The sequence below is a fragment of the Trichoplusia ni genome (assembly GCF_003590095.1).
Source record: "Trichoplusia ni isolate ovarian cell line Hi5 chromosome 10 unlocalized genomic scaffold, tn1 tig00001840_group9, whole genome shotgun sequence".
Taxonomy (NCBI): Eukaryota; Metazoa; Arthropoda; class Insecta; order Lepidoptera; family Noctuidae; genus Trichoplusia; species Trichoplusia ni.
The window spans coordinates 28,969-39,062 of record NW_020799678.1 but is presented as its reverse complement, the minus strand read 5'-3'; the positions used below and the strand labels follow the sequence as shown (position 1 = coordinate 39,062).

At 32.8% G+C, this 10,094-nt stretch overlaps 1 long non-coding RNA gene across 1 annotated transcript; it reads left to right on the top strand.

Moving 5' to 3' along the window:
* Positions 1 to 8,246: 8,246 nt before the first annotated feature.
* Positions 8,247 to 9,018, top strand: LOC113506326. The gene is made up of 2 exons (XR_003401716.1): positions 8,247 to 8,412; positions 8,689 to 9,018. It is a non-coding gene; the product is annotated as an uncharacterized LOC113506326 (long non-coding RNA).
* Positions 9,019 to 10,094: the final 1,076 nt, after the last annotated feature.

The window sequence follows — 10,094 nt, the reverse complement described above, 5'->3', positions numbered from 1 at the left end:
TGAATAACGATTTTCTTAACTTTCTTACTGCTATTCAAAGTGATTGAAGTATGATGGATCTTCCATTATGAGTACAGATAAATAAAATGGCGGAAATAATTGGTTAATGTGTGTACTGTGTACTAATGTACACGGAAACCCATTCATGAACACGTGTACTGATCAATACACACAATACACGAAAGTTTATGATATTAAAAATTAATTGAGACATAAATAAGTAATAAACTGTGTTTATTAAATAATTTTCACAAAAAAAATATTTACTCATTTATAAAATTGCTTTTGTATTAATATTTGCTCAATTTATAAAATCGAATATGTTTATTCAATTAAAAATAACATTGGTTTTTTTACTTTTATAAACACATTACGTATCTAAATTTTTATAGAAATGAACAAAAGTTTTTAAAGAGTTTCAATACAGTTTGAGTGAATAAAAATTTAATTATTTCAAAGTCGTACGGCGCGAGGGACTTTGTGTTCGGATCTTAAAAATAAACTCCTTTTGTGCCGCGCCTGCATGGACTCCGACTTGTTATACAGATAATTATGATATTTCGCTTAAAACGAGATATTCTGACTGAAAAACTTTTTCTGAATTTCGTGAAGCTTTATCCTTTGTTCAAATGTTTTTTTTTATTGTGAATGTATTTTGTGAGCGCTGGAAATATACTAAAAAGCAGAACATTACTTTCAGTACTACTAGTTTTAGTCTTGTTTCGCCGTCGTATATTAAAAACAATTTGAGATTTTAAATTCGTAGTAACGTTAAAAGAGAGCTTCTATTAATTAATAAAAAAACACGAGACGCATGAAATCATTTCCACGAAAAATCAATAGTCGACAAATGAAAACGAAATAACCACAACAAACAAATCAAAATACGACACAAATCCGTTAAATAACAAAAGCATATAACATTACATTGACGTTGTATAAACACATATTTATTGTAATAAATAACACACTGAAAAAAATTACGCAACCCACACACTGACGCAGTGTTGTCGTAGGTCAAGACTTGACACACACATACACATTTTTAAATCGCAAAGAGCAACGCACGCAAAAGTTACGGTATCATTAAGTATCGGTTTTTTGTTAAATAATCAAAATAAACGGCATTTATTAGTGCACGGTAATTTAATACCACTTAGATGGCACTTTTGGTGGTAAATAGGTCGAAAGTTTCTGCCGTAAGCATTATTGGAATTAATTGTTGTAAATAACTTCTTATTATAATACAATTCGTAGCTTACTGTAATAGCAAATATGATAGAAAAGGAAATCATTATGTTTCAAGTGAAAAATATTTATATATGAGTATTAAAACGCCGCATCGATAAACATAAAATTTATTTTATTAAAGCGATAAACATTAAACTATTGTCGCAACAAAAAAAAAACAATTTCCTAAGTGCGTCAATAGAAACGAACATCAATTCCTATTTAGACGACAAAACAAAAACTATAAAAAATACATATTTCAAGAATAGAATGAGCAAATGCTGTACCTAAAAAGAGAATAATATTTCTTCCGTTTGTCTAAACTTGTTCGGCGCACGCGCTCCTTTCGTATGTGGGCGTAGCGCGGATGTGTGCGTTCGCTGTGTGTACGTACGTGTGGCGACCTACAAAGGCGCGTGTGTGCGTGATGCGTAAGCGCAAACTCTTGTCTTAGGTTAGGGAGGTGAGCGAACTCTCTCGTTTTGCAGAGACCATTTATTTTTATTATGGCCCGACACGTGGACGGCTTCAGACGTATATGGCGATTTTATTACGTTATCTTCCTCTTTAGACGATTTATCGGGATTTTGTAGTTTAGTTGGGATATTTTCGTTGTTCAAACGATTTTTGAGCTGTTGTAAGCTAGCTTTGGTACACAAAAATATTTTACAAACAATAAAAAAAATAAAAACATTTTTTCTTCAATGTGCAGTTATACGCTTGAATAACAAATAAGTAATAACTGAAATTGCCAATAAAATTCACACGAATAAGAAAAAAAACACTTTCAATTTTAATTGAAAAAAAAAACTATTAACACACAATTCGATTAATTACGAATACAATCGGAAAAGGAAATATGTATAAAAATGGAATCGATTCCGCGCACCCATTGTGGTGTAATCGATTGATTTAAAAATGCAAGTTCGATGTCCGTGATCGTGACCTGCGCACGTACAAACGTACATGAATACTGTATGAACATTACTTAGTCCTTTTTGAAATTACAATAGTGTTGGCGGGAAACTTTGTGTTCCTGATGTTCGAAATGTATGAGAGAAAAAGCATTTCTTTTAAATGAGCATTCTTTTTTCTTTGTTCAATTTTATTGAGTAATTTTTTTGAAATGTAAAATCATTTTATATTTATGAGAATACTCGACTCATTTTTTTAAGTTTAGAACAGTTTTTTTAAATAAGAATTTTAAGTTGAGAACAGTGACAGTAGAATCATAAAATTCTAACCAAATTCTTTAATTTAAAATCAGCCTTTATTCGAACTAACATCTTACCCGACTTTAAAAGGAGGGTAATGTCTGTAATATTTTTATAGCTACATCAATAAAGGAGTTCTTTTTATCTTCAAGGCCAAGTAGTCGTCACAAGTAACAGTGTTAGCGCCCTTTGTCATCCTTATCATACAGCCCTGAAAGTGCATAGCCCTGCATTTTTTTTACTAAAGCCGTTGACACAATCGCGCATTTTATTACTGTTTGCACTTTTATTACTTATGACGGTCCATGTGGCCCTGATATATGATTTATGAGTTATAAATTTTATTTGCACTGACATCAAGAAAAAATTGTGAAAGTACGAAACAATTTATTTTGTACTAAAAAAATCAATAAAGTACAGAGTCGATTTATTGAAAAAATCTAACGGATTTTTGCGAAGTTGCCAAAAACCAAAAGCAAATTCTGCTTTATGATAAAAGCAGTCTAAAATTCGTACTCGTCGCTAAAACATGAGATCATTCCCTACACAATTCTAAAAATAATCTTAGAAAATCATAAATCCTAATACCGTCTTATTACAATAATACATGCATTGAATTAAATCCAGCTAATTGCGAAACATCTAATAATAAAAACACATACATACGTCGTTACATAACACGATAAAAAATGCGCAACGCGTCGTCATTTCTCCGATAAACGCGATTAGGTATTGCATCATCGTTCATACACACACGTCCATACAACACATACAACTTGAGTAATAGAACACATACAAAATGCTCATTTTTATTGACAATTTATTGTTTGTGTGTTATTCAATTAAATTGTTTTGTAGTATTGTGGATTTAATGTCATATTATACTTTTAGTTGAATCTCTTCATATTTTTCTTGTTATTTCTTTTTTTTAGCAACTATTTGATTTTGGAATGTAATGTGACTGTTTTTGTTAATTATTATTTTAAATGAATTCAAGACAAAATTAGCAAAAACGAAAAAAACTTTCAAAATAAAAATAAAACGAAAATAATTATTTAAAGGCATTAGCATACTTTAAAAAGCGACAATAATGCAACGTAAGAGTCGAATTCAATTAAATTGAATTCCAATTCCAAATTCGAATTTCTTGTTACAAAATATTCTGTTACTTTAAAATGTCGTTCTCAGATTTCATCCCGATAGACAGTCTGTATGCATGTGTGTGTCAATTGTCTGTGTATGTGTTGTGCTATCGCAGAAAGAAATGAGGTTATCTGAATGCGCCTGTCATTGTCTCGTTGTTAGCACTTCAATTGTAGACTAAATTTGCGACAGAAGTGTCCTGAGCGAAAGTATAGTATTTAATAACATTAATTTTGTACCATCATACATTAAATATCTAAACTTTTACCTAAAATAATAGATAATATTACTGAAATTGATTTAGCGAAAAAACGTCACGTGTTTTGTGAAAATGACAAATGACAATACCATATTTACGACACAAAATAAATAAATGCAAATCCAAAATGGACAGCAAATGCCGTTGAAATGTTTTATATTAGAATTTAATATAAAAAAAAACATAATAAATGCCGTCGGTTTTCTTTTCGAAAGAAATAAAGGTCTAACATTTACAAGCGTTTGTCACTAGCCGATACGAATTTTCATTCCACAGAACAAAAACGAAACATTCCTTTCGCGATAGAAGCAAAACAAAAAATGCATTCTTAAACAATCTACACTCTTTCAAGCTCTGTACACACACACGCAAACGCACTCACACATGCGCACCGCTCTGTTTGTTGACATAGGTCAGGAACGATGCCCACTGCCGGTTTTTTTTTATTGGTTCGACTCACAGACAATGCTTGGACGAAGTATGTAGTGTCAATTAGGAAAAAATGTTGTTTTGAATTTCGTTTATTTTTCTATTTGAAGATTGTTTATTTGTTTAAAAAAATCACGGCATATTATTAATTGTTTGAAACTTTTTCGTTCCTTGTGTTATGACAGACAAGGAACCAAGATGGCCGCTTGTTATCCCGGTACTGATATGTCAATCAGTTTTAAGTAGCCGTTACGGTGTCTGCTACTTAAAGGTGTAAATTAAGAAAGACATTTAAGGACATCAAAGTTGATTAGCGGTTAGATATACGAGGATAAGATTTGTATCATTATTTATGTTTTAAAATAGGTTTAGTAAAGTAAGTACTAAAACCTTTAATATCATTTAATATTCTTTTATATTGTTAAAAGAACCGAGAGTTTTAAAGAAAAAGTGAAGGGTACGCAAATTAGAGCGATGTCTAGACTAAACACTTGTAACGTTATAAAACTCTACTTTGTAGTTCAATTTAATTGAGTCCTACTTTAGAATTCCAATCTTGCAAATACTAATCCATAGACCCAATCCCAGATATCTAGTTTACCGCAGTAATGTACGTAATAAATAAAAACACCGAATATATTCGGAACGCATTGTGAAGTAGGAAGTCCATGCCGGCGGTGACCGCGGACATTCCCGTGGGCGGCGGCCGATAGCCATATCTTAACAACTATCTAAACTAGCTCATTTTCTGTCCCACTCACACGTATGTGTACGATAGAGATGGAATTATTCGTGTGTAGTGTAACTTTTTATATGGAGTTTACGTTGCTTAATCGTAGTACTATGATTTGAAGTTTAAGGGAAATTCTATTTGTGAATCAGCGATTTTTTTTGCAACAAATTGTATCCTTACTTATTTAAGTAAATTACTGGCAAAATAACTTGATGTTTTATACCTAGATCTAATACGCTGAAAGTAGGTTTTTAAGAGCATCTTAGCGATAGCCATTTTCAGTATTTAGATAAACACAAATGCGTAGTTTCAGAGAAGGTTAAATTAATTTTGAACTTACATGAAATTGGTTTGAACTGATTAAGTTATTAGTTACATTATACCAACAAATAAGATGTGATTGAAGATAATTCATGTTTATTACTTCTATAGAAATGCAGTTGGATTTATAATAGTTGTGTTTACTCAGTTAAGTTACTCGTGGTAGCTATGGTTTCACATAGATATTTACAGCAGGAGAATTTCCTTGAAGTAATTCTGTTATAATTCTATCATTTTCAATCAAGACTGTGACCAAATAGTTAGTCCTTGTGGATATTATTTTTGGTATATTCCAACACTCCTATTATATTGAAATCATCTGGAAACATTTTAACGCTAAATACATTTTAAAGCTAACTAACTTTACAAACTATATTTTTGACATAGTTTGTCCGAAAATCTGTTTTTAAAGGCTAAGCAATTTAGCATTTTAGGCTAGGCTTTTATAAGCAATACCTTAAGCAATACAGCATCTAGGTACTTCTAAGAATCTAGCTTCACCTAATACCACGCAATATCATTTTATCACTGAACTATAATTTCATGTCCACACGCATACAATTCTTTAAGTAAACGGCCATCTTAATAACTAATCATTACATCAAATACATAGCGATAAACGTTTGAACACACTCCTTCTTTCCTCAAGGCTAGTTCGAGGTTTCTCGTGATAAGGAAGGGTAAATATTCTTGTTAGGGTTTAATAAATAAAGACTTAGGTCTTTTTGTAGTCTTTTCTGGAGAAAATAGTTATAGATAAAAGATTCGGTCAAATTTTAGTTTTAAGATATTGAAGGGGGAGATTGGAGAGTTCTGTGCAAAAACTACTTTTCCTTAAGTTATTAGATTATAATTCGAGATTTGATATCCGAGCTGGTGATCCACAAACGAATCTGATTGTTTTTTTTTTCTTATAGTCGTTTAAATTTCTCTTAAAATAAATAAAACCAGGTATGTTTTAAAACATAATACTTATTTAATTGAAAATAGATTCCTGAACTCTGTATTTTTTCTTCCGCTCTATTGCGTCTATTTTCATCTAACAGTCTTCAAACTTTATTAACTTGAGTGTAAAATAACAATGAGCTTCGACATTTATAGCGACTATTTGAACAATATCTTGTGCAATGCTTAACACGTTTGTTAGTCACCTCATTAATATTATATTATACCTCTGCTACACGTGGGCTGCCTGTAATGTTGTCCACATAATTTCTTGTACAACCAACCCCGCTTCAAATCAAACTTAATCGCCTTTAACTCAATACTATAAGGTTGAATTTTCAAATTTGTTTCTGACATTCGGTGGTCCGCTGTGCGTGTGTCAATTTTAGGGCCTGAACTGGCTTAATATTAGGCTTATGACCTTGCATTTTAAGTATGGGTTAGTATAAAACCTTCTGTGAAATTGATTCTATTTTATTCGTGTTATTTTACGAGCAAAAGCCAGCTGTTTCAGCCGTTTCTCTATCAGGAGTTGCGAACAATTTATGCAATATATTGATGGTAAATTGGCTTATATTTTTAAACACACATTCTATCGTCTGCTTAGCCTTTTTCAATTCTTTTTTTGGTTTGAGTCATAGGCTTACTGGATAGAGCAGGTTAATTTTGAGATGGAATAATATTTACCAACCTATTTAATTTTGACTTCTAAAGCTAATTTTCGCTCCAAAACTAAGATTCATTCTTCGATGTTTATTACATTGCAGGGTACAGTTACATATTAGTTCCGCTTCTCATACAAAAACCTGATTATAGGCATAAGTAGATTGAAAGTCTAGGACCAGTTCTCGCCGTATTGAAATCCTTTAGTAATTAAGTAAAGAAAATCAGGGTTTATAAAATATTAATGTGCTTCGATAAGATTCACGCGATCGCGCCATGATTTGAACTGGCCACATAATTATAATTGTGAAACTTATTAAAGCAAGTATTATTTATCATTTTTAGTATTGCTTGATAAGTAGTTACGCTCATAGATTTATCAAAACAACATTCCTGAGAATATGAATATGCGTATATTCTTTAAAGATGATCATGCAAATTCTTGACACCCCTTTAATAAAAACAGATGGTTGGTATTTATGATTTTTATTCATTGTTTACGAGTACTTTCTTGTCCAAGGTTGGTTTTATTTAAAGAAAGAGTCACTGAGTTGATACCAATGAGTAATTGTTGCCTTGAATCGATAAATGCCCGCTTTAAAAATTCATATTTCTTGTAATACTGACTACTTGTGTTTGTATCCAGTATAGTTTTATTTGTGTAATAAATCTTTCTTTTTCTGATATGTTTATGTGAAGATCAATACGGTATGAGAACGTATTAAATTAAGAGTTTTTGGTAATACGAAGATTGTCCTGCTGCGAAATATAAATAACGTGCAAAGTGTGTATTAAAATTTTAAAAAAAATCTCGTGGAAATTGAAGTAGGTAAGCACAGACCGTAAAAGGAAAAAGACAGTCACTACTACACGAATCTAATCAACGAAGCAAGACAATAATCTGAAAAAGTGTTAGCAATTACTTTCCTTCGCTCCATTACTTTTACCAAGTACTTAGAAATCCACTTAGCACATGCATATCAGACAATAAACTCATCGATCGGCACGTTACCTCTTTACAACCTATTAATTAAAAACAGTTAACTTCTAACAATTCAAACCAGCACGGAAGTAAAACAAAAAAAAAAGTAAATCAACTTTTTTTTTAATATCCAATTTGTCGTACCGCTCACGACACAAGTGACATTTGTCGTTACAATTCAAACATGAAAAAAGTATTGTTTTTTTTTTAATTGTCGTTATGTTAGGTGTCACCCTTCGTATGGAAAGTGATAAGTTGCTAATTTGTAGGTTGGCACCTGCTATCCAGGTTTTAATAGCTCATGATTTGTAAAACACGTGTTAGGGTAAACTTTCCTAAATCGTACTTTTTCCTAAAACGTACCCCATCGAGTTCTCGTTTCGTGAAACTGCAGTGGCGACGCAAGTGCTAGAAAATGAAACTACTAGTTGGCATTGTTCCGTGATCCGAGCAACGACTCCATGCTGCCGCTCCTTTTAAAATTATTCAAAAAGTAAGTAATTCTGCTGTTTTCAAGTAATATTTTTGGTTCATTCATAAGGTTTTCAATTTTCTTCACGCTGGGTTATGTAACTTCGAAGCATCTTTTTTGATTCTATACATAATTGCGTTTTAAATTACTGTACATTTATGTTTAAGCCTGACAGCCATTTTGTTACGCGCCAAATTTGAAATCCTTAGTTAACTTGTGCCTAATTCGTACTCATCACTTTGTTCTATTTCGTACCGGTACAAATTAGGAATAATTGTTTCTTTTTTTTTGTTTAAGATCGACATGGCTAAGCGACGATACAAAACTTGGTCAAGTGACGATATGGAAAAAGCCCTCAGTGCTTATAAAGATGGAAGTTTAAAATTTAATGAAACTTGTCGTGTATTTAATATTCCAAAACCGACATTTCGGCGTCATTTAAAAGGATTGAATATGCACGAAGGAATTGGACGTCCGAAATATTTAACAAAAGCAATGGAAGACGAACTAGTTAACCATATATTGGAATTAGAATCCAGATTTTTTGGCGTTACCATACGTGATTTACGCCACTTAGCATACCAATTAGCGGAAAAATATGGTTTGCCTCACAAATTTAATCCGGAAACTAAACTAGCTGGGTGGAAATGGTACTATAAATTTTTAAAAAACCCATCCTCAAATATCTTTAAGGACTCCAGAACCGACATGCATGGCTCGCTGCAAAGGCTTTAACAAAAAAACCGTTATGGAGTTTTTTGATAAATACGAAGCTCTTCTTGATGAAGGAAAATTTACGGCCCAGCAAATTTACAACGTGGACGAGACTGGCTTGAGTACAGTGCATAAGCCTCAAAAAGTTCTAGCTCTTAAGGGTAAACATCAAGTTGGTGCCGTTACTAGTGGTGATCGGGGCTTGAACACAACATGTATCTGCTGTATGAACGCTGCCGGAGAATTCATTCCACCTATGCTAATATTCAAACGTAAAAGAATGACGGACGATCTTAAAAGAGGAGGGACCACCAAATACAGTATACACTTGCTCTGAGAGTGGCTGGATAACTTCTGAGTTATTCGTCGATTGGTTAAAGCATTTCATAAAGTCTGTAAAGCTGCAAATATCCAAAGAAAAACAGGTTCTTCTCATTTTAGATGGGCATTCCACGCATACTAAAAACTTGGATGCCATTAACCTTGCACGAGACTATGGTATTGTAATGCTGTCCTTGCCACCGCACACCACACATAAACTTCAACCATTAGACCGGTCATTTTTTTAAGCCACTGAAGCAAAATTTCAATGCTGCTTGTTCATCATGGATGAGAAATCACCCAGACTCCGTAATTAAGCAGGCAAACATATCAGAAATTTTAGGGATTTCTTATCCTCGAGCTGTCTGTATGGAGACAGCCATACACGGATTTGAATCTTGTGGGTTATGGCCTTGCAATCGATTGAAGATCAGAGATGACGAATATGTTATACTGGAAGATAATTATGAAGAGCTACTAGATGTAGGGCATCAGTTAGCTCCCATTCGACTGTGGCAGCGGAATCTGTAATTGAAGTACAGAATCAGCCAGCGGCATTACCATCTGATATTACACCAACGAAGACCCCTGCAGCATTTACCTCAGATAGAGAGGAGATTTCAAAGTTAGGTTCTCCGTCAGCGTCATCTATTAGAAGTTTAACTAAT